Here is a 26,300-nt window from a genome sequence, read left to right on the forward strand (position 1 = left end):
TGCCTGGAGCTGTTGGCCCATCGTTCATAATGCTGGCACCACTGAATGCAAGAGGCATAGGATGCACTGTATCCTGCAGCATGAGGAGTGTGTGGAGAAGGGCACATCACCTTTCAAGTTCTATGCACTTCCTGCTGCTGCCCATAGAGAGAGCCTGCTCCCGCCTGTGATGGTAATGAGATACTCCTTCACAGTGGCAGTACTGCATTAGTATGATTTGCTACAAAAGGACAGTTAACCTTGCCATCATCCCTGGCATGTCTGGCTCCCTCCACCTGCAGAAGGAATGTGGGTGGGGGTTAGGGACATCTCACTCCTGGACACCCAAGTGTCCCTGCTTACATGGACAGGTTATATTCTCAAGGCCCCTCCCTTTCCAGCACCAGTACCTGCAACATCACCTTCACATTGATCGTGTGGCTATGAAAGAACTAAAACATGGAGATCTACAAAACAGCCTGGCTTGGCCTGAACCACCTATCTTCTGGCCCCATTCCTTCTGCATAAGAGGCACAGAGGAACACAGAGGTTCCTGGGGTTACAGGTGCCTGCACCCATGCGGTCACACTGATTCCTCACAGGCTTTGATATCCCCACACCCTTGCCTGCACACGGCTTCACAGGATACCCTGATTCACGCACGTCACACGTTCCTGCCTCTGATGGAGGACTTGGGCATGCCCACACCATTTTGGGCTACTAAAACAGCTCTTCCAAACTGTGACTGGACAGAGGGCATCACGCTACTCAGCCCCGCCCCTCACTGTCAGCCTCAGTGTATGGGCCTCAGAACTGTGGTGAAACATTCCTGAGGAAGCTCTATGTTACCCGAGCATTTGCAGCTTTCCCAGGGTTTGGTGTCTGGGGGGCTCTTGCTTACGGCTACTCACGTTTCCCACTTCAGAATCCATTTTCTCTACCGCTTTCCCACAGATCCACAGTGACCCCTAGTAATATCCACAGGGAGAAATGCCGGGGACATTACAGGCTGCCCAGCCTGTGGGATATCTGAGGCTGAAGTGACAGGCAAAGGGAAGAACTGTGGCTGGAGAGGACTGTAGCCTACATTCTGGTAGAGTTGGGTGATCAGGATAACTACGGCCAAGATACGGTCTCAATCTGACTCCTTTTACATCAGTTCTCTTGTTTTTGTTTCCATTACTCTTGCTCTTTCTGTCTTTTCCTCATTCTGACTCTTTCTTCCATCTACCCATTGGGTTTCAGTGACCCGTAGAAAGAACGACTTGATGCTGCCTAAGGGTTTCTTCATTGCAGGAGAAAGGCTCGGTCTGAAGGAACAAAGTAAATAAACAATCATATTCACACGAGGCCATTGTTATGTGAGGAAATGTAATACCGTCAAAAATGCACAAGATGTACTGGCTGTGGACACCATGGTCCAGAGATTGCCCAACACAACTTCACGTACATGCCTGTGCCTCTGTGTGTGTTGTGTGTGAGGGCTATAGAACACTCTGCATCTTATTGTCCCTCTGGTCATTTACCCTTCCAGCTGGGGATTCGACCCCAAGTGAACCTAATATCCAGACTGACTGCTCACATGCCTTTGCTCTCTTCCCCACAACTCCTACATGCAATTTATACTCCCACTGGCTAAGTGTGGTTCTGAATCCTGGGCTCAGAGGATGATTCTCGCAGCAAATACAGTGCTCTCATACTTCTAGGGAGGGCTTCTGCTTCAAGTGTGAAATGCACTGGGAAGCCTCCCACCGCGTTGCCTGCTGTCAATGTGTGAGCTGACCTCCGACAGAAAGGAACCTGGAAATCCATCATCCTTTCGGAGCTCGCAGTGGACATTCAGGCCCTTGCTCCCAAATCCCTTTCCTTGAGCTACCTTATGTCCCTGGGTCCATTAGTATCACCCACTTCAATGGACTTACTCTTAGTTCTCCCTCCTCCCCAGCCTCCAGCACACAGAAAGAATTCTGTCTTCTCATACTGTCCTAAAGCATAACAACTTAACCGCCACTGCCACTGCACAGGCCCAGCCCTCACAGGCAATGGTCATTCACAGGCAGCCAGTTGTAATGCCCCAAACTAGGGACAAACACCACAGAGACAGACGCTATTGATGCTCTTGATTTATGTGTTCCAAGAACACACGACAAACAGACAAACAGAGCTGATGCTCCTGCTTTAACTTTCCATTTCATACCATGCTCCCGATCTCTCTGTGACTGAATACCTGGTCACACAGACATTCTGCTCCATTGTCCTGTGCAGGAACATAATGTCTGCTTGAAAACACATACTCATGTCAAAACCTTCTTATGTGCACTTCTCTATTTGAAGGAAAATGGATGGTCCCTCCTATTTAACTCACACTGTGGGAGATACCCTAACACAATAATTGACTATCATCTCCTAGCAAAATTCCTAAAGAGTATAGTATAATTATTGGTGGCCCTAACATGAAGAGTCGGTCATTGCTGAAATTAGGATCTCTTAAATTTCCTGCTGCCTTGTGTTGGATGCATCACACCACACCACCTTTTTAATGAGCAATGACCTCAGGATCACCCAGTTAGGAATTTGGACACACCTAAGGAAATATTTGATGGTTGCAATGATCCATAAAAGGAAGTGGTGGCACAGCAGCCTCGGCCTTTGTATGAAAAGACTCCTGGACAAGTGTGGGAAGGGTCAGAGGAAGGACATCATGGGAGCCTCCATTTAAGGAATAGTAGACGGGCCTAAGGGTGAGGGAGGTGGCCTGGAGCGAGAGTTCAGAGGAGTGGGTCAATGAATCTGCTTTGATGCTGAATGATTTTGCACATGCACACTTCCTCATTTTACATCAGGTGTCCCTGTCTGAATATAATTCCCACTGCAGTGCTACATACTTCCTTTCTCAACCTGATTCTCTGAGGACCTGACATAACAGGCTCTATTCCTCCCAGTATCAGGGCGTCCATGAGAGAAAGCAATGACCCAGCTACCTAGCAAACTAGGGGCGAGTGTCCAGGAACAGTCCCCCTCACCTGTACTCCTCTACCTTCACTCTCCTGGGGCCAAGCTCCTCGCACAGTACTTGAGATGATTAGACCACACTTCTATTACAGATGTTCTAGTAGGGCAAACAGGACTAGTCAGAAGAAGCCAGGGATCTCACTTTACGAACCCAAGAGGTAGGGGAACCCAAAGCTCTCCTTCTGCATTGCCACCGAGGCCCAGCCTCAGTATCCTGTCATATCCTTCCAGGTCGCAGCATTTTTCTCCTAAATAACATTGTCGGGAATGCTGGAAAGGCATTCTCACGCTTATCCAATAGATGGCAGCTTTTCGTTTCAAATCATGTTATTGGGGATGTTGGCAATTCATTCTCATGCTTGTCAAAACATGGCAGCTTTTTTTTACAAATAAAGTTACTGAGCAGGCTGGCAATGCATATCCACACTTGTCCACGAGATGGCAGCATGACTTCACATGTCATTTCATTCGGGATGGTACCACTGCATTCCCTCGTTTCTCCACCAGGTGGCAGCACTTTTCCACCAAATGATTTCATTGGCATGCACGGTAGGCATGCTCAGGTATGCCCAAGAGTTGTTTGCATTTACCTCAAAATGTCATTTCTTTCGTGATGCTGGAAATGGATTCTCATTCTTGAACAGTCACAGCATGCAGTTATGTCCGCACGTGCCAAAAGGCGGCTTCTAACAGAAAAATACAGTTTGCACATACTTCTACAAAGGGAATTTGGTTTAACTGTGAAATGAACGTAAAACCCCGGCCTGGTTCCCTGCTGTCACTGTGTGAGCCGACTCCCTAAAGCGAGGGTATGGCAAACGCATCATCCTTTATAACTTATCACTGCAAATTCCGACCCTTGCACACAAGGCCTTTCCTTGAACTCCCTTATCACCCAAGGGAAAATGGTAAACTCTATTGGACTTTCACTGATTTCTTAATCCACCACAGTCTCTACCACACAGAAAGAATTTTGGCTTCTGATACCATCAGAAAACACAGCTTAGCCACTTCTGCAATTGTAAAGGCCATGCATTCACGGGGCGGGTAATTCAGAGAGTCCATTGTCAAGGCAAACAATACATAAACAGGCACATTAGATGCTCTCGCTTTATCTTGCCATTTATTCCATGTGCTGCATATATCCATGGCTGAATGCCTTTCCACAGGGACATTCTGCACCTAATTTCTACGCAGGAAAAGAATCTTTGCTTGAAACACCTTTTAATCTGAAAAAGCTTCTCACGTGCACTACTTATATTGGAAGGTCCCTCCTATAGTTCTCACACGTTAAATCCGTGCAGTTAACACAGCAAATCTGGTATCATCTCCTCTGAGGATAATCAAAAAGTATTTAAAAATCATGTCAAGCCCAAACCTGACAAAGTTGGAATCTCTTCCGTTTTCTCCAGCCATGCATTCAACAGTTCCCACCACAACTTGGTTGTGATGGGCAGTGTACCCAGGAAAGCCAGCGATACAATTCAGGAAATACATGGTGGTTGTGATGATCAATAGAGGGATGTGGTGGCACAGCAGCCTCAGCATTTTCATGAAGGAGGATTCTGGAAAATTGTGGAGAGGGTTCTAGGAAGCACATCACAGAACTTCTCTTTAATGCATGGTAGGCAGGCCTGAGGGTGGTGTTGGTGACCTGAGGTGTGAGATCAGAGAAATAGGCCAAAGAATCTACTTTCATTCTGAGTGACAGAGGAAACAGACATGACCTCATCATCCTTCAGCCTCCCCCAAGTGAACATGATTGGCACTGCGGTGCTCAGAACTTCCAGCCTCATCCTCATACCGTGATGATGTCACAGGCTGTATTTCTCCCAGCTTCAGTGTGTTCATGTGAGAAAACAATGTCCCAGCTACCTGGCAATCCAGAGGCAAGTGAAGAGTTGGTCTCTGCTCACCTGTTATCATCTATGTCCCCTCTCCCGATGCCAACACCCACTCATAGTTCTCACTGTTGATCTGGAAAGGAAAAATGGGCTCCACAGGAGAGGGCAGGCGTCTAAACCACAAACCCAAAAAGCAGGGGATCACACCAAGCTCTCTAATGGCATTTCCTGCAAGGACCCACCTAAGCAATCCTGTCAGATCCCGAAACATGGTGATCAGAGACGAAGTTGAAGAAGTGAATGCTGCTGTTCTGCCTGCAGTTGTAGGCCTGTCGTTCATACTGCAGGTACCACTGAATGTGAGTGGAATGGGTCACCCTGTATCCTGCAGCTTGAGGAGTGTGTGGAGAGGAACCTGTCACCTTCCAACTTTGACACACTTCTTGCCGCAGGCCATGCAGGGAGCCTCCTCTCTCCTGTGATGGCTATGAGAGGATCCTTCACAATCGCAGTATCGTGGATGTAGGGGTTTTTGTGAAAGAGCAGCACAGTCTTGCAGCGATTGCTGCCATGCCAGGCTTCCTTCACCTGCAAAAGGATAGTGGATCCGGTTTAGGGTGATAACTTATTCCAGAACTCCCGCCTATTCCTTCCTGCAGGGATAGGATTTTTTCACAAGCTCTCTACCTCCCCAGCCGTGGTCTGCACAGCCTGACCTTCAGATTGATCATGTGGCTGAGCATGGTTTCATCTTGGTCACTGATAATGGCTGACACTTCCAGATTGTTGACAAATTGCAGCAGGTCAAAACGCCTGCACGCTGCAAGCTGAACATGAAACAGCTACAAAAAGGAGCAGATCCTTAAAGCAGCTTGGATTGCTCCCACCTCTCTAACCCCTAGCCCAGCTCCTTCACCATAAGATGCAAAAAGAGAGCACAGTGGTTCTTGTGGGCTCCATGTGTTTATACACACACAGGCACACTGTTTTCCTGACAGCCTTTGACCTCGCCTACATACTTGCCTGCTGAGTGCTTAACAGGATACCTTTATTTGTGGACATCACTCATTCCTGCCTCTCACTGACTTGGACATACAGAGGACTTGGACATGCAGCCCCCCTCGAGTGCAGCATTACCCCAAGAAGAACCTGAGTGACACAGAGCAGTGTGGAGGCAATGGCCCTTGTTCTGCGCATGAGTCTGATCTGGGACGGCGCTCCTGAAGCCCAGGGAGAGTTTTTGTGGTACTGGTGAGATAAAAGGGTGTCTCTGAGATTTTGGATCACACTGTTCTCACTATCCTGAGCTTCACTCCAATGTGTCCATTTGATTCTGAGCTACCGATCCCCAGTAATACATTTCTCATGCACTAGGGCAGGCATATTGCGTTCCCTTCTGTAGAGTCAAGGATACACTATTGACTCAGCATCTGGCAATGCACTGAACGTTTGTGCTTTTCAGTTCTAAACAGGGCTGCCGCCGCTGCCAGGTACTGGGCTTGAGCCAGCAGAAGGATCTGCTCACTTGTAAGTTCACGGGCTACATTCCTAACTTAAGTGCCCGGAGCACATCCAGTGGGGACCAGGTGCACTTCCCACTGAGCCAATCCTCTTCGTGCTCCTGCTCGACTGGCTCTTCTTGTGGATGTTTTGTTTCTACCTGTGCCTGAGGCTCAACATCAACCACCACCTTCATGACTTGTATGGCGTCCTCTCACACTGGACAAACTGCTCCCTGCCAATTAATTCCTCCTCAATCAATTCCTTCTCCTCTCCCTGCTCCACCCTGTCTGGCCCTTGTAGAAACTCATGATACATTTCCTCTGCCAAAGCATAACTTACCCACTTCTGCAACTGTAAGGCCCAGCCCTCCCAGGGACTGGTCGATCATTCCAAGGCAGCCAATCGTAAGGCTCAAACCAACACACAAACAACAGACAGACAGACAGACAGACAGACACGGTACTTGCTCTTAATTTATCTTTCTAACTACATGCCATGCTCTGGATGTCTCCGCATCTCAATGCTTTCCCACAGGGACATTCTGCATCTATTTCCTGTGCAGGGAAACAATGTTTGCTTGAAAACACATATTTCGCTGAGAAAGCTTCTCATGTGCATGACTCTTCTATGAAGTAAAATGGACAGTCCCTCCTATTTATCTCACAGTGTGGGAGGTCCCCTGAACACAACAAACCTCCTATTGTCTCCTCTGACTATTACTAAAGAATACTGAATAATCCCCAATCTGTAAAATGGGTCACTGCCGCCAGTGGGATCTCTTAAGTTTCCACCAGCCCTGTGTTCAACATGTGCCGCCACAACCCGTTTATAACGGGCAGTGTTTTCAGGATGACCTGTGGAGGAATAAGGAGACACTTAAGGAAATATATGGTGGTTGTGATGATCAATAGAGGCAAGTGGTTCCAGAGCAGCCGCAGCCTTTGCATTCTCATGCTGAAACACCACGTGGCAGCATTTTCTCCTCAAATGGTATTATTGCAGATGCTCACTCTGAATTCTTACTTTTGTCCAGAGGCGGCAGAAAGTTTCTTACCAACGATTGTTCTGGGGATGCTGGCAATGCATTCTCACACTTTTCCACCAGGTGTCGGCATGATTTCACGAGTAATTTTATTGGGGATGCTGGAAAAGCATTCACAATTCCATTCAACAGGTGGAAACATTTTCAACAGGATGAATCCATTGGTGAACTCGTGGATGCATTCTCACGTTTACCCACCAGGTGGCAGTATTGTTCCAACTGAGGATCATATTTGGGATGCTTGTGGAGATGCAGAAGATGCATTTTCTCGTTTGTCCACCAGGTGGTGGCATTTTGACACCACGAGATTTTATTGGCTATGCTGACAATGGAAGCTAATGTGTGTCAAGCAGGCAGCAGAATTATTTTACCGCACGATTTCGCTGGAGATGCTTGCAATGGTTCTATATTTATCAGTTGGCGTCAATATTCCACTAGTGAATATCAGGAATGTTCTGGAAGTGCATTCTCACGCTTTTCCACCAGGTGGCAGAATTTCCCCACAAAGTACTTTTACTGAGGATGCTGGCAAGGCATTCCCACGTTGTTTTCTACAGCTGTCTGCATTTTCCCTCCACTGTCCCATTTTGGGGAAACTGGCAATGCATTTTGGCGCTGAAACATGAGATGGCAGCATTTTTCCACCAACGATTCTGTTTGAGATGCTGGCAATGCTTTCCCACGTTTGTCTTAACACGTTTGTGGAAGCATTTTTACTACCAAATTATATTATTGGGGGTGTTGAAAATTCAGTCTCAAGTTTGAAAAAGACTTGGCTACATTTTCCACAAATGTGATTATTTTGTGGATGTTGACAAGGCATTCTCATGTTTTAACAGCCATTGAACCTACTTTCCCAAAAATGATTCTATTGGGAATAGTGGCATGGCACTTTCACTTTTGTTCAATAGCTGGCAACACTTTCACCACAAAGTATCGTTTGGGGAATGCTGGAAGCACGTTCGTCCAACGTACTTCGTAGAAGTACTTTTCCACAAAATGATTTTATTGCGGATGCGGGCAATGCATTCTTCAGTCTCTCAAACAAGAGGCCACATTTTCCACCAAACGATTACTTTGGTTGTGCTGGCAATGCATTCCCACATCTGTCCACAAGGTGGCCACTTTTGTTTACCAAGGGATTTTCCTGAGAACGCTGGCAATGCATTCCCTTGCTCGAATACCAGGTGACAGCATTTTCTCCACAAGTGATCTTATTGGAGATGCTGTAACTGCATTTTCACATTTGTAGAAAGGTGACTGGTTTCTTATTTACAAATGATTGTTTTAAGGCTGCTGGCAATTCCTTCTGACACTCAAACACCAGGTGCAGTATTTTCCCACCAAATGATATTATTGAGGATCCTGGCACTGCATGCTCCTCCTTGGAGAACAAGTGGCAGCTATTTTCCACCATGTAACTTCACTGGGGCTTCTGGCGATGCATTTTCACTTTGTCCAATAGGTGGAAGCATTTTCCCACAAGTGATTTCACTGGGGATGCTGGCAATGAACACTCACACAAGTCGACAAGATAAGGGCATTTTTCCCACAAGAGATTTTCATTGTGAATCTTGGCAATGTATTTTCAAATGTGTCCGCCATTTGGCAGCCAGCATCATCTCAGAAGGGATTTTCATGAGGATGCGGGCAACGCATTCTCACACTTGTCAAACATGTGGCGGCCTTTTTCCAACAACTGATATTATTGGGGCTGCTGGCAATGCATTGTGAAGCCTGTTTACAACAAGCCCGCATTTTTCCACCAAATGTTATTATTGCACATAAAGGCAATGGTTTCTCCCGCTTGTCCACCCGTTGGCACCTTGACATCACAAGTGATTTTGTTTGGTAAGCTGAGAATGCATTCTTACGTTTGTTCAGCCAGTTGCGGAATTTTTCCACCAAGCGACTTTATTGCTGCTGGCTGTACATTCTCACGTTTGTCCAACTATTCGCCGCAGTTTTCCCCTAAAGTGATATTGTGTGTGTGGGTGTGGATGTTGGTTTTGAATTCTCACACGTGGACATTGGCTATCAGAATTTTAGGCCCAAATCACTTTATTGTGATTCCAGAGCATGCGTTCTCACTCTTGTCCACCAGTTGGCACCTTGATCTCAGTAGGGGTTTCATTGGGGATTCTGGGAAATCATTCATACAGTCCTTTAGCACCTGGTGGCCTTTTTCTCAAAGAGTGATTTTGTTGGGGATGCAGTCAATGCATGCTTCACCTTGTCCACCAGGGGGCAGAATATTTCCACTAAGTTTTTTTTAAAGGGGATGCGTTTAATGCTCTCCCACTTACCTCCACAAGGTGGCAGCATTTTTAAAACAAATGCTTTTCTTGGGAATGCCGGGAATGCTCTCTCACATTTGTAAACAATGTCAGGTAATTTCTCATCAAACGTTTTTACGGGAGATGCCTGAAATACATTATCACCTTTTATTCAAAGGGGCAGCATTTTTTCAACCAAATAATTTTACAGGGGCTGGCAATGGATGCTCACGTTTGTCCCACAGTTGGCAGCATTTGTCCCAGAGAAAGTTTTTTTGCGGGGATGCGTGGCAGCGTTTCGCCCCAAAGGATTTAATTGAGGATGCCTGCAAGGCAGTCTCAGGTCTCTACATGAGGTCGCAGTAGTTTTCAACCACATGATTGGATTGGGGATACTATCAGCGCATTCTCACCCTTTTGCATTTTGCCGACAGAGAGGTTTTGTGGTGATTCTGACAATACATTCTCAGACTTATCTGAGAATTGGCAGTATTTCCGTACAAATGACCTTACTGGGGATGCTGGCAATGTATTCTCACGATTGTCCACGGAGGACAGCGTTTTCAATCAAATAATTTTATGGGAGATGCTACGCAGCCATTCTTGCACTTGTCAACCAGAAGGCAGGTTTTCCACAGTATGATTTTATTGGGCATGCTGGCACTGCATTCGTAATCTTTTTCATAGGTGGCAAAACTTTCCCAAAAACTTATTATTTGCGGGATACTGGCAATGAATTGTCATTCTCAAGCATCCGTTGGCAGCATTTTTTAGCTAATGATTTTGTTGGGGATGCTCGCCGTGCGTTTTCCTATTTGTCGACCAGTGCACCTGGTGCCCGCTGGAGGTGCTCCAGGCACATAAGTTAGAGATGGAGAATATGGACTTGCAAGGAAGCAGAGCCTAATGGAAAATCTTGATAATGCATTGCCAGATTTCTCAGTAAAATCCCTGTGAGAGCTCAGTTCCGTATTATGTTCGAACGTTGGAAGCAAATGCCAGGATCCCCAATAAAATTGTTTGGGTCAAAGATGCCGCTTCCATGTGGGCAAGCGTAAGACTGCCTTGACGTTATTCCCAATAAAATCATTCTAGGAACAGTGCTGCCTCTTAATGGATAATCTTGAGAATGCATTTTCAGCATCTACAAAATAATCACCAGAGTGAACATAGAGGCCATCGGCTGGACAAATGTAAGAATGCCTTCTGAGCCTACCAAATAAACTTGCATAAATGTCCAGTGTTGGGTCCTAAAAAATGATGGATTTCTAAGTATCCTCCCTGTAGGGAGTCGGTCACACATTAGGAACAGGCAACCAGGTGGGAGACTTCACAGTTGAACCAAAGTCCCTCTCTAGAAGTATGACTGCACAGTGTTTTGCTGAGAGAATCAGTCTCTGAGGCCGAAGATCCCAAGCGACATTTAGCAAGGGGTGGAATAAGGTGCACAGATACCTGTGGCGAATTGAGTCAAGGCGTGTGGGAAGTCAGAAGTGTATGAGGTTCATTTGGGCAAGAATCCCCTGCTGGAAGAGTAAATGAGCAGAGGGACAATAAGAAGGAGAGTGTGCCACAGCCCGCACACACAAGCACACACAAGCACACACACACACATGCACACACACAGAGGCAAAGGCATGGACATGAATTTGTGTTGGGCAATCTCTGGACTATGATGTCCACAGTCAGTACACCTTGCCCGTTTTTGACACTTTTTACGTTTCCTCAAATGGAAATGGCCTCCTGTGAATATGATTGTTTATTGACTTTGTTCCTTCAGACCAAGCCCTTGTGCAACCAACTAATCCTTAAGCAATATCAAGTCATCCTTGCTACTCGTCACTGAAACCCAAGGAGTGGATGAGAGAAAGTCAGAATGAGAGAAAGACCAAAAGAGCAAAAGCAATGGAAACAAATAAAAAGTTACTAATCTAAAAGGAGTCAGACTGAGACCTTATCTTGGCGGTAATAATCCTGATGATCCAACTCTACCAGAATGTAGGCTACAGTCCTCTCCAGCCACAGTTCTTCCCTTTGACTCTCACTTCAGTCTCAGATATCCCTTATACTGGAATAGCCTCTACTGCCCGGGCATTTCTCCCTGTGGATATTACCAGGGGTCCCTGTGGATGTGTGGGAAGTGTTAAAGAAAACGAATTCTGAAGTGGGAAACGTGAGTTGCCTTAAGAAAGAGCCCACTAGACACCGAACCGAAGGAAACCTAAAGATGCTAAGGCAAAATAGGACTTCCTCAGGAATGTTTCTCTACAGGTACAAGGCCCATACACTGAGGCTCACAGTGAGGGGCGGGGCTGAATACGATGATGCCTGCTGTAGTCTCACAGTTTGGAAGAAATGTTTCAGAAGCCCAACAGCAAAGGGGAGCGAGTGGGGTGTCCAGGAGCCTTTTCCACGCTACGTGACCACATCCCAAGCCCCTGTCTGTAGGCTCAGTGAGACCACACTGAGCACAGCAAGAACCCATATCCGGACCTGAAGTGTCTGTCTTTACTGTATGGCTTATTCTTGACCCTTTGGTCAAATATTAATTGACCATGATGGCATGGGTCAATTTCAGGATTCTGTACTTTTCCATTGATCTATGTGCCTGTTCCTGTGCCAGAAGCAGGTTGTTCTGATCACAGTGGCTTTGCCCTACAGCAGGATATTCAGTAATGTGATCCTACAACTCTGTTCTTTCTCAAGAATACTGTGGGTGCACGGGGTCTTTTTTGGTTTCCTATAAATTTTCGAAACATTTTTTCCAGCTCTGTGAAACACACTGTTGGGATTGATGACAATTGTGTTGAATTTATAGATTGTTTTGGGTAGCATGGATATTTTGATAATGTTAATTCTTTCAGTCTATAATTCTTTCACTCCTTTGTATCTTCCTCTATTTCTTTTTTCAATGTCCTGTTTCTGAATACAAGTCTTTTACATTCTTCTTTGACTTTACTCCTAGGTGTCTTATTTTTTCAGTTGCAATGGTAAATGGTATAGTCTTTTCTAAGAGTTCATAATCGGTGTAAAAAAAATGCCATCAATGTGTTGACGTTAATTTTGCTTCCAGCTTCCTTCCAATACTCAGTGAGGAAGAATCAGGCATGCTGAACACTTTGATAAAAACTGGTGAAATTGGAACAATGATTTTTTAAAAAATGCCCAAGAAAAAAAGGGCCAGGCCCAGACAGTTTCAGAGGGGAGTTTTATCAAACATTCAAAAAATAATTCAAATTGTTCCAAAAAGTCCGAGAGGAACAAACACTCCCAAGCTCTTTTTAGGCAGCCTGAATAATCCCAACTACAAAACCAGGTAAAGACCTTGCAAAGAAAGAATTACAGGCCAATATCCGTGATAAACAGAGATGCTAAAATCTTCAAACAAATATTAGCAAATTGGATCGAGCAATATGTTAAACAGATCGTACCCCATGACCAAGTGGTGTTTATTCCAGGGATGCAAGTTTGGTACAGTATTCACAAATCTATAAATGTGATGCATCACAGGAACCATTTGACAAACAAAAATCTCATGATCATCTCAGTATGTGCAGAAAGAGCAACAAAACCCAGCGCCCATTTTTGATAAAAACTCTCAGCACAGTGGGAATAGAGGGATCATGCCTAAACACATTAAAGTCCTTATAGGACAAACCTTCAGTCACCTTCATACTCAATGGGCAAAAACTAAAACATATCCCCTAATAAGAGGAACAAGACAGGGACGTCCACTTTCACCATCTTTTATTCAACAGAGTGTTGGAAGTCCTTGCCACAGCGATCAGACAAGGAGAAAACATAAAAGGCATCCAAATTGGAAAGGAGAAATAAAACTCTAACTGTTTGCAGAAGACCTGATATTATATGCTGAGAACACTAAAGATGTCACCAAAAGACTTCTAGATTTAATAATAAATGAATTCAGCTATGCAGCAGGATAGAAAATTAATGCCCAGAAGTAAATGGCATTTTTAAACAACATTCATGATCTCTCAGAAAGAGAAACTAAAACAAACAAACAAACAAACAAAACACATTTAACGTGCAACAATAAAATTAAGATACTTAGGAATTAACTTAACCAAAGGGGTGAAACACGTGTTCTTGCAAAACAAATATGTTCAAAAAAGAGATAGAGGAAGATATAAACAAGTGGAAGAATATACCATGCTAATGGATTGCTAGAATCAACCTCATTCAAATGTGCGTACTCCCCAAAGCAATCTATAGATTCAAACTATTCATAAAATACCAATGTCCGATATCACAGACCTAGAAGAAGTAGTGCAAATATTTAAAGGACACAAAAAGGACAGGACCCCAAATCGCTGCAGCAATTTTGGGAGGAAGAAAAAAGTGGAAGGAATCAAAATAATACATATCAAGATATAGTAAAGCCATTTTAATCGAAACAGAATGGAACTGGCAGAAGAACAGACTTAATGACATAAATGGGACTGAACAGAGAACCCAGGAATTGACCCAACTCTTTACACTCAATTGAGATTTTACAAAGGAGGCAGAGCATACAGTGGAGTAAAGGAAGTCTCTTCAATAAATGGTGTTGGGAAAATTGGACAGGAACTTTCAAAATAATGCAACTAGACCACTATCTTGCACCACACACAAGGATCAACTCCAACTGGATAAAAAACTTAAAGGTAAAACATGAAACCATTAAAAATCCTAGAAGGAAATGGAGGCAGCATGATCTCAGACATCTCTCATTGCAATATGCTTACCAATACACTGCCTAGGGCAATGGAAGCAAAGGAGAAAATAAACAAATGGGACTACAGCAAAATAAAAAGATTCTGCACAAAGAAACCATCAACAAAATGCAAAGGGAACTCATTATATGGGAGAACATATTTGCCGATGATACATCTGATAAAGGGTTACTACCCCTAATATTTTAAGAAACACACCTTCACAAGAGGAAGACAAACGATCCAATTAAAAAACGAGCAAAGACCTAAGTAGACACTTCTCCAAAGAGCGCATAAACATGTCCAAGAGACATATGAAAACTGCTCAGTGTCACTAATCACCAGAGAGATGAAAATTAAAACAATAATGGGGTATCACCTGAGGTCTTCCAGAATGGCTATGTTTTCAATAAGTCAATAAACAGAAAGTGCCTGTGAGGGTGTGCAGAAAAGCTCACCCTAGTATACTGCTGGTGGGAATGCAGACTCGTGCAGCCTCTATGGAAAACATTATGACATAGGAGGTTTTCTCAAAAATTGAAATACAGAACTGCCATTGAACCCAGTGGCCCCACTGCTTGGAATATGTCCTACGAAACCAGGAACATCGATCAGGAAGAATATATAAACCCCTCTGTTCAGAGCAGCACAATTTACAATAGCTCACAGGAATGGGTACATGAATCTGCTTTGATTCTGAGTGACAGTAGACATGCACACTCCTGCATCTTCCTTCAGCTTCCTGCCTGAACATGATGCCACACTGCAGTTCTTCAGACTTTCTGTCTCTTCCCAATGCCGCAGTGGCCTGGCGTCATAGGCTATCCTTCCGAGCCTCAGGGTGTTCATGTGAGAGAAAAATGTCCCAGCTACCTGACAACCCAAGGGGGAGCCCCACTGGCATCTCCTCACATGTCCTCTAAGTGCCTTCTCCTGGTTCCAACATCCTCAAGTAGTCCTTACTGATTTTCTGGCAGAGCAAAAAGTGATCGTCCAGAGACGGCAGGGATCTGACTAAAAATCCAAAAGCAGGGGAACACACCAAGCTCTCTTAGGGCATTGCAAGCAAGCCTCCACCTCAGCAATCCTGTCAGACCCTGCCACGCTGTGGGCAGAGAACTAGTTGAAGTAGTTAAGGCTGCTGTTCTGGTGCCTGGAGCTGTTGGCCCATCGTTCATAATGCTGGCACCACTGAATGCAAGAGGCATAGGATGCACTGTATCCTGCAGCATGAGGAGTGTGTGGAGAAGGGCACATCACCTTTCAAGTTCTATGCACTTCCTGCTGCTGCCCATAGAGAGAGCCTGCTCCCGCCTGTGATGGTAATGAGATACTCCTTCACAGTGGCAGTACTGCATTAGTATGATTTGCTACAAAAGGACAGTTAACCTTGCCATCATCCCTGGCATGTCTGGCTCCCTCCACCTGCAGAAGGAATGTGGGTGGGGGTTAGGGACATCTCACTCCTGGACACCCAAGTGTCCCTGCTTACATGGACAGGTTATATTCTCAAGGCCCCTCCCTTTCCAGCACCAGTACCTGCAACATCACCTTCACATTGATCGTGTGGCTATGAAAGAACTAAAACATGGAGATCTACAAAACAGCCTGGCTTGGCCTGAACCACCTATCTTCTGGCCCCATTCCTTCTGCATAAGAGGCACAGAGGAACACAGAGGTTCCTGGGGTTACAGGTGCCTGCACCCATGCGGTCACACTGATTCCTCACAGGCTTTGATATCCCCACACCCTTGCCTGCACACGGCTTCACAGGATACCCTGATTCACGCACGTCACACGTTCCTGCCTCTGATGGAGGACTTGGGCATGCCCACACCATTTTGGGCTACTAAAACAGCTCTTCCAAACTGTGACTGGACAGAGGGCATCACGCTACTCAGCCCCGCCCCTCACTGTCAGCCTCAGTGTATGGGCCTCAGAACTGTGGTGAAACATTCCTGAGGAAGCTCTATGTTACCCGAGCATTTGCAGCTTTCCCAGGGTTTGGTGTCTGGGGGGCTCTTGCTTACGGCTACTCACGTTTCCCACTTCAGAATCCATTTTCTCTACCGCTTTCCCACAGATCCACAGTGACCCCTAGTAATATCCACAGGGAGAAATGCCGGGGACATTACAGGCTGCCCAGCCTGTGGGATATCTGAGGCTGAAGTGACAGGCAAAGGGAAGAACTGTGGCTGGAGAGGACTGTAGCCTACATTCTGGTAGAGTTGGGTGATCAGGATAACTACGGCCAAGATACGGTCTCAATCTGACTCCTTTTACATCAGTTCTCTTGTTTTTGTTTCCATTACTCTTGCTCTTTCTGTCTTTTCCTCATTCTGACTCTTTCTTCCATCTACCCATTGGGTTTCAGTGACCCGTAGAAAGAACGACTTGATGCTGCCTAAGGGTTTCTTCATTGCAGGAGAAAGGCTCGGTCTGAAGGAACAAAGTAAATAAACAATCATATTCACACGAGGCCATTGTTATGTGAGGAAATGTAATACCGTAAAAAATGCACAAGATGTACTGGCTGTGGACACCATGGTCCAGAGATTGCCCAACACAACTTCACGTACATGCCTGTGCCTCTGTGTGTGTTGTGTGTGAGGGCTATAGAACACTCTGCATCTTATTGTCCCTCTGGTCATTTACCCTTCCAGCTGGGGATTCGACCCCAAGTGAACCTAATATCCAGACTGACTGCTCACATGCCTTTGCTCTCTTCCCCACAACTCCTACATGCAATTTATACTCCCACTGGCTAAGTGTGGTTCTGAATCCTGGGCTCAGAGGATGATTCTCGCAGCAAATACAGTGCTCTCATACTTCTAGGGAGGGCTTCTGCTTCAAGTGTGAAATGCACTGGGAAGCCTCCCACCGCGTTGCCTGCTGTCAATGTGTGAGCTGACCTCCGACAGAAAGGAACCTGGAAATCCATCATCCTTTCGGAGCTCGCAGTGGACATTCAGGCCCTTGCTCCCAAATCCCTTTCCTTGAGCTACCTTATGTCCCTGGGTCCATTAGTATCACCCACTTCAATGGACTTACTCTTAGTTCTCCCTCCTCCCCAGCCTCCAGCACACAGAAAGAATTCTGTCTTCTCATACTGTCCTAAAGCATAACAACTTAACCGCCACTGCAACTGCACAGGCCCAGCCCTCACAGGCAATGGTCATTCACAGGCAGCCAGTTGTAATGCCCCAAACTAGGGACAAACACCACAGAGACAGACGCTATTGATGCTCTTGATTTATGTGTTCCAAGAACACACGACAAACAGACAAACAGAGCTGATGCTCCTGCTTTAACTTTCCATTTCATACCATGCTCCGGATCTCTCTGTGACTGAATACCTGGTCACACAGACATTCTGCTCCATTGTCCTGTGCAGGAACATAATGTCTGCTTGAAAACACATACTCATGTCAAAACCTTCTTATGTGCACTTCTCTATTTGAAGGAAAATGGATGGTCCCTCCTATTTAACTCACACTGTGGGAGATACCCTAACACAATAATTGACTATCATCTCCTAGCAAAATTCCTAAAGAGTATAGTATAATTATTGGTGGCCCTAACATGAAGAGTCGGTCATTGCTGAAATTAGGATCTCTTAAATTTCCTGCTGCCTTGTGTTGGATGCATCACACCACACCACCTTTTTAATGAGCAATGACCTCAGGATCACCCAGTTAGGAATTTGGACACACCTAAGGAAATATTTGATGGTTGCAATGATCCATAAAAGGAAGTGGTGGCACAGCAGCCTCAGCCTTTGTATGAAAAGACTCCTGGACAAGTGTGGGAAGGGTCAGAGGAAGGACATCATGGGAGCCTCCATTTAAGGAATAGTAGACGGGCCTAAGGGTGAGGGAGGTGGCCTGGAGCGAGAGTTCAGAGGAGTGGGTCAATGAATCTGCTTTGATGCTGAATGATTTTGCACATGCACACTTCCTCATTTTACATCAGGTGTCCCTGTCTGAATATAATTCCCACTGCAGTGCTACATACTTCCTTTCTCAACCTGATTCTCTGGGGACCTGACATAACAGGCTCTACTCCTCCCAGTATCAGGGCGTCCATGAGAGAAAGCAATGACCCAGCTACCTAGCAAACTAGGGGCGAGTGTCCAGGAACAGTCCCCCTCACCTGTACTCCTCTACCTTCACTCTCCTGGGGCCAAGCTCCTCGCACAGTACTTGAGATGATTAGACCACACTTCTATTACTGATGTTCTAGTAGGGCAAACAGGACTAGTCAGAAGAAGCCAGTGATCTCACTTTACGAACCCAAGAGGTAGGGGAACCCAAAGCTCTCCTTCTGCATTGCCACCGAGGCCCAACCTCAGTATCCTGTCATATCCTTCCAGGTCGCAACATTTTTCTCCTAAATAACATTGTCGGGAATGCTGGAAAGGCATTCTCACGCTTATCCAATAGATGGCAGCTTTTCGTTTCAAATCATGTTATTGGGGATGTTGGCAATTCATTCTCATGCTTGTCAAAACATGGCAGCTTTTTTTTACAAATAAAGTTACTGAGCAGGCTGGCAATGCATATCCACACTTGTCCACGAGATGGCAGCATGACTTCACATGTCATTTCATTCGGGATGGTACCACTGCATTCCCTCGTTTCTCCACCAGGTGGCAGCACTTTTCCACCAAATGATTTCATTGGGCATGCACGGTAGGCATGCTCAGGTATGCCCAAGAGTTGTTTGCATTTACCTCAAAATGTCATTTCTTTCGTGATGCTGGAAATGGATTCTCATTCTTGAACAGTCACAGCATGCAGTTATGTCCGCACGTGCCAAAAGGCGGCTTCTAACAGAAAAATACAGTTTGCACATACTTCTACAAAGGGAATTTGGTTTAACTGTGAAATGAACGTAAAACCCCGGCCTGGTTCCCTGCTGTCTCCCTAAAGCGAGGGTATGGCAAACGCATCATCCTTTATAACTTATCACTGCAAATTCCGACCCTTGCACACAAGGCCTTTCCTTGAACTCCCTTATCACCCAAGGGAAAATGGTAAACTCTATTGGACTTTCACTGATTTCTTAATCCACCACAGTCTCTACCACACAGAAAGAATTTTGGCTTCTGATACCATCAGAAAACACAACTTAGCCACTTCTGCAATTGTAAAGGCCATGCATTCACGGGGCGGGTAATTCAGAGAGTCCATTGTCAAGGCAAACAATACATAAACAGGCACATTAGATGCTCTCGCTTTATCTTGCCATTTATTCCATGTGCTGCATATATCCATGGCTGAATGCCTTTCCACAGGGACATTCTGCACCTAATTTCTACGCAGGAAAAGAATCTTTGCTTGAAACACCTTTTAATCTGAAAAAGCTTCTCACGTGCACTACTTATATTGGAAGGTCCCTCCTATAGTTCTCACACGTTAAATACGTGCAGTTAACACAGCAAATCTGGTATCATCTCCTCTGAGGATAATCAAAAAGTATTTAAAAATCATGTCAAGCCCAAACCTGACAAAGTTGGAATCTCTTCCGTTTTCTCCAGCCATGCATTCAACAGTTCCCACCACAACTTGGTTGTGATGGGCAGTGTACCCAGGAAGGCCAGCGATACAATTCAGTAAATACATGGTGGTTGTGATGATCAATAGAGGGATGTGGTGGCACAGCAGCCTCAGCATTTTCATGAAGGAGGATACTGGAAAATTGTGGAGGGGGTTCTAGGAAGCACATCACAGAACTTCTCCTTAATGCATTGTAGGCAGGCCTGAGGGTGGTGTTGGTGACCTGAGGTGTGAGATCAGAGAAATAGGCCAAAGAATCTACTTTCATTCTGAGTGACAGAGGAAACAGACATGACCTCATCATCCTTCAGCCTCCCCCAAGTGAACATGATTGGCACTGCGGTGCTCAGAACTTCCAGCCTCATCCTCATACCGTGATGATGTCACAGGCTGTATTTCTCCCAGCTTCAGTGTGTTCATGTGAGAAAACAATGTCCCAGCTACCTGGCAATCCAGAGGCAAGTGAAGAGTTGGTCTCTGCTCACCTGTTATCATCTATGTCCCCTCTCCTGATGCCAACATACACTCATAGTTCTCACTGTTGATCTGGAAAGGAAAAATGGGCTCCACAGGAGAGGGCAGGCGTCTAAACCACAAACCCAAAAAGCAGGGGATCACACCAAGCTCTCTAATGGCATTTCCTGCAAGGACCCACCTAAGCAATCCTGTCAGATCCCGAAACATGGTGATCAGAGACGAAGTTGAAGAAGTGAATGCTGCTGTTCTGCCTGCAGTTGTAGGCCTGTCGTTCATACTGCAGGTACCACTGAATGTGAGTGGAATGGGTCACCCTGTATCCTGCAGCTTGAGGAGTGTGTGGAGAGGAACCTGTCACCTTCCAACTTGGACACACTTCTTGCCGCAGGCCATGCAGGGAGCCTCCTCTCTCCTGTGATGGTTATGAGAGGATCCTTCACAATCACAGTATCGTGGATGTAGGGGTTTTTGTGAAAGAGCAGCACAGTCTTGCAGCGATTGCTGCCATGCCAGGCTTCCTTCACCTGCAAAAGGATAGTGGATCCGGTTTAGGGTGATAACTTATTCCAGAACTCCCGCCTATTCCTTCCTGCAGGGATAGGATTTTTTCACAAGCTCTCTACCTCCCCAGCCGTGGTCTGCACAGCCTGACCTTCAGATTGATCATGTGGCTGAGCATGGTTTCATCTTGGTCACTGATAATGGCTGACAATTCCAGATTGTTGACAAATTGCAGCAGGTCAAAACGCCTGCACGCTGCAAGCTGAACATGAAACAGCTACAAAAAGGAGCAGATCCTTAAAGCAGCTTGGATTGCTCCCACCTCTCTAACCCCTAGCCCAGCTCCTTCACCATAAGATGCAAAAAGAGAGCACAGTGGTTCTTGTGGGCTCCATGTGTTTATACACACACGGGCACACTGTTTTCCTGACAGCCTTTGACCTCGCCTACATACTTGCCTGCTGAGTGCTTAACAGGATACCTTTATTTGTGGACATCACTCATTCCTGCCTCTCACTGACTTGGATATACAGAGGACTTGGACACGCAGCCCCCCTCGAGTGCAGCATTACCCCAAGAAGAACCTGAGTGACACAGAGCAGTGTGGAGGCAATGGCCCTTGTTCTGCGCATGAGTCTGATCTGGGACGGCGCTCCTGAAGCCCAGGGAGAGTTTTTGTGGTACTGGTGAGATAAAAGGGTGTCTCTGAGATTTTGGATCACACTGTTCTCACTATCCTGAGCTTCACTCCAATGTGTCTATTTGATTCTGAGCTACCGATCCCCACTAATACATTTCTCATGCACTAGGGCAGGCATATTGCGTTCCCTTCTGTAGAGTCAAGGATACACTATTGACTCAGCATCTGGCAATGCACTGAACGTTTGTGCTTTTCAGTTCTAAACAGGGCTGCCGCCGCTGCCAGGTACTGGGCTTGAGCCAGCAGAAGGATCTGCTCACTTGTAAGTTCACGGGCTACATTCCTAACTTAAGTGCCCGGAGCACATCCAGTGGGGACCAGGTGCACTTCCCACTGAGCCAATCCTCTTCGTGCTCCTGCTCGACTGGCTCTTCTTGTGGATGTTTTGTTTCGATCTGTGCCTGAGGCTCAACATCAACCACTACCTTCATGACTTTTATGGCGTCCTCTCACCCAGGACAAACTGCTCCCTGCCAATTAATTCCTCCTCAATCAATTCCTTCTCCTCTCCCTGCTCCACCCTGTCTGGCCCTTGTAGAAACTCATGATACATTTCCTCTGCCAAAGCATAACTTACCCACTTCTGCAACTGTAAGGCCCAGCCCTCCCAGGGACTGGTCGATCATTCCAAGGCAGCCAATCGTAAGGCTCAAACCAACACACAAACAACAGACAGACAGACAGACAGACAGACACGGTACTTGCTCTTAATTTATCTTTCTAACTACATGCCATGCTCTGGATGTCTCCGCATCTCAATGCTTTCCCACAGGGACATTCTGCATCTATTTCCTGTGCAGGGAAACAATGTTTGCTTGAAAACACATATTTCGCTGAGAAAGCTTCTCATGTGCATGACTCTTCTTTGAAGTAAAATGGACAGTCCCTCCTATTTATCTCACAGTGTGGGAGGTCCCCTGAACACAACAAACCTCCTATTGTCTCCTCTGACTATTACTAAAGAATACTGAATAATCCCCAATCTGTAAAATGGGTCACTGCCGCCAGTGGGATCTCTTAAGTTTCCACCAGCCCTGTGTTCAACATGTGCCGCCACAACCCGTTTATAACGGGCAGTGTTTTCAGGATGACCTGTGGAGGAATAAGGAGACACTTAAGGAAATATATGGTGGTTGTGATGATCAATAGAGGCAAGTGGTTCCAGAGCAGCCTCAGCCTTTGCATTCTCATGCTGAAACACCACGTGGCAGCATTTTCTCCTCAAATGGTATTATTGCAGATGCTCACTCTGAATTCTTACTTTTGTCCAGAGGCGGCAGAAAGTTTCTTACCAACGATTGTTCTGGGGATGCTGGCAATGCATTCTCACACTTTTCCACCAGGTGTCGGCATGATTTCACGAGTAATTTTATTGGGGATGCTGGAAAAGCATTCACAATTCCATTCAACAGGTGGAAACATTTTCAACAGGATGAATCCATTGGTGAACTCGTGGATGCATTCTCACGTTTACCCACCAGGTGGCAGTATTGTTCCAACTGAGGATCATATTTGGGATGCTTGTGGAGATGCAGAAGATGCATTTTCTCGTTTGTCCACCAGGTGGTGGCATTTTGACACCACGAGATTTTATTGGCTATGCTGACAATGGAAGCTAATGTGTGTCAAGCAGGCAGCAGAATTATTTTACCGCACGATTTCGCTGGAGATGCTTGCAATGGTTCTATATTTATCAGTTGGCGTCAATATTCCACTAGTGAATATCAGGAATGTTCTGGAAGTGCATTCTCACGCTTTTCCACCAGGTGGCAGAATTTCCCCACAAAGTACTTTTACTGAGGATGCTGGCAAGGCATTCCCACGTTGTTTTCTACAGCTGTCTGCATTTTCCCTCCACTGTCCCATTTTGGGGAAACTGGCAATGCATTTTGGCGCTGAAACATGAGATGGCAGCATTTTTCCACCAACGATTCTGTTTGAGATGCTGGCAATGCTTTCCCACGTTTGTCTTAACACGTTTGTGGAAGCATTTTTACTACCAAATTATATTATTGGGGGTGTTGAAAATTCAGTCTCAAGTTTGAAAAAGACTTGGCTACATTTTCCACAAATGTGATTATTTTGTGGATGTTGACAAGGCATTCTCATGTTTTAACAGCCATTGAACCTACTTTCCCAAAAATGATTCTATTGGGAATAGTGGCATGGCACTTTCACTTTTGTTCAATAGCTGGCAACACTTTCACCACAAAGTATCGTTTGGGGAATGCTGGAAGCACGTTCGTCCAACGTACTTCGTAGAAGTACTTTTCCACAAAATGATTTTATTGCGGATGCGGGCAATGCATTCTTCAGTCTCTCAAACAAGAGGCCACATTTTCCACCAAACGATTACTTTGGTTGTGCTGGCAATGCATTCCCACATCTGTCCACAAGGTGGCCACTTTTGTTTACCAAGGGATTTTCCTGAGAACGCTGGCAATGCATTCCCTTGCTCGAATACCAGGTGACAGCATTTTCTCCACAAGTGATCTTATTGGAGATGCTGTAACTGCATTTTCACATTTGTAGAAAGGTGACTGGTTTCTTATTTACAAATGATTGTTTTAAGGCTGCTGGCAATTCCTTCTGACACTCAAACACCAGGTGCAGTATTTTCCCACCAAATGATATTATTGAGGATCCTGGCACTGCATGCTCCTCCTTGGAGAACAAGTGGCAGCTATTTTCCACCATGTAACTTCACTGGGGCTTCTGGCGATGCATTTTCACTCTTGTCCAATAGGTGGAAGCATTTTCCCACAAGTGATTTCACTGGGGATGCTGGCAATGAACACTCACACAAGTCGACAAGATAAGGGCATTTTTCCCACAAGAGATTTTCATTGTGAATCTTGGCAATGTATTTTCAAATGTGTCCGCCATTTGGCAGCCAGCATCATCTCAGAAGGGATTTTCATGAGGATGCGGGCAACGCATTCTCACACTTGTCAAACATGTGGCGGCCTTTTTCCAACAACTGATATTATTGGGGCTGCTGGCAATGCATTGTGAAGCCTGTTTACAACAAGCCCGCATTTTTCCACCAAATGTTATTATTGCACATAAAGGCAATGGTTTCTCCCGCTTGTCCACCCGTTGGCACCTTGACATCACAAGTGATTTTGTTTGGTAAGCTGAGAATGCATTCTTACGTTTGTTCAGCCAGTTGCGGAATTTTTCCACCAAGCGACTTTATTGCTGCTGGCTGTACATTCTCACGTTTGTCCAACTATTCGCCGCAGTTTTCCCCTAAAGTGATATTGTGTGTGTGGGTGTGGATGTTGGTTTTGAATTCTCACACGTGGACATTGGCTATCAGAATTTTAGGCCCAAATCACTTTATTGTGATTCCAGAGCATGCGTTCTCACTCTTGTCCACCAGTTGGCACCTTGATCTCAGTAGGGGTTTCATTGGGGATTCTGGGAAATCATTCATACAGTCCTTTAGCACCTGGTGGCCTTTTTCTCAAAGAGTGATTTTGTTGGGGATGCAGTCAATGCATGCTTCACCTTGTCCACCAGGGGGCAGAATATTTCCACTAAGTTTTTTTTAAAGGGGATGCGTTTAATGCTCTCCCACTTACCTCCACAAGGTGGCAGCATTTTTAAAACAAATGCTTTTCTTGGGAATGCCGGGAATGCTCTCTCACATTTGTAAACAATGTCAGGTAATTTCTCATCAAACGTTTTTACGGGAGATGCCTGAAATACATTATCACCTTTTATTCAAAGGGGCAGCATTTTTTCAACCAAATAATTTTACAGGGGCTGGCAATGGATGCTCACGTTTGTCCCACAGTTGGCAGCATTTGTCCCAGAGAAAGTTTTTTTGCGGGGATGCGTGGCAGCGTTTCGCCCCAAATGATTTAATTGAGGATGCCTGCAAGGCAGTCTCAGGTCTCTACATGAGGTCGCAGTAGTTTTCAACCACATGATTGGATTGGGGATACTATCAGCGCATTCTCACCCTTTTGCATTTTGCCGACAGAGAGGTTTTGTGGTGATTCTGACAATACATTCTCAGACTTATCTGAGAATTGGCAGTATTTCCGTACAAATGACCTTACTGGGGATGCTGGCAATGTATTCTCACGATTGTCCACGGAGGACAGCATTTTCAATCAAATAATTTTATGGGAGATGCTACGCAGCCATTCTTGCACTTGTCAACCAGAAGGCAGGTTTTCCACAGTATGATTTTATTGGGCATGCTGGCACTGCATTCGTAATCTTTTTCATAGGTGGCAAAACTTTCCCAAAAACTTATTATTTGCGGGATACTGGCAATGAATTGTCATTCTCAAGCATCCGTTGGCAGCATTTTTTAGCTAATGATTTTGTTGGGGATGCTCGCCGTGCGTTTTCCTATTTGTCAACCAGTGCACCTGGTGCCCGCTGGAGGTGCTCCAGGCACATAAGTTAGAGATGGAGAATATGGACTTGCAAGGAAGCAGAGCCTAATGGAAAATCTTGATAATGCATTGCCAGATTTCTCAGTAAAATCCCTGTGAGAGCTCAGTTCCGTATTATGTTCGAACGTTGGAAGCAAATGCCAGGATCCCCAATAAAATTGTTTGGGTCAAAGATGCCGCTTCCATGTGGGCAAGCGTAAGACTGCCTTGACGTTATTCCCAATAAAATCATTCTAGGAACAGTGCTGCCTCTTAATGGATAATCTTGAGAATGCATTTTC

Source organism: Miniopterus schreibersii (genome assembly GCF_964146895.1).
Source record: "Miniopterus schreibersii genome assembly, chromosome: Y".
NCBI classification, from domain to species: Eukaryota; Metazoa; Chordata; class Mammalia; order Chiroptera; family Miniopteridae; genus Miniopterus; species Miniopterus schreibersii.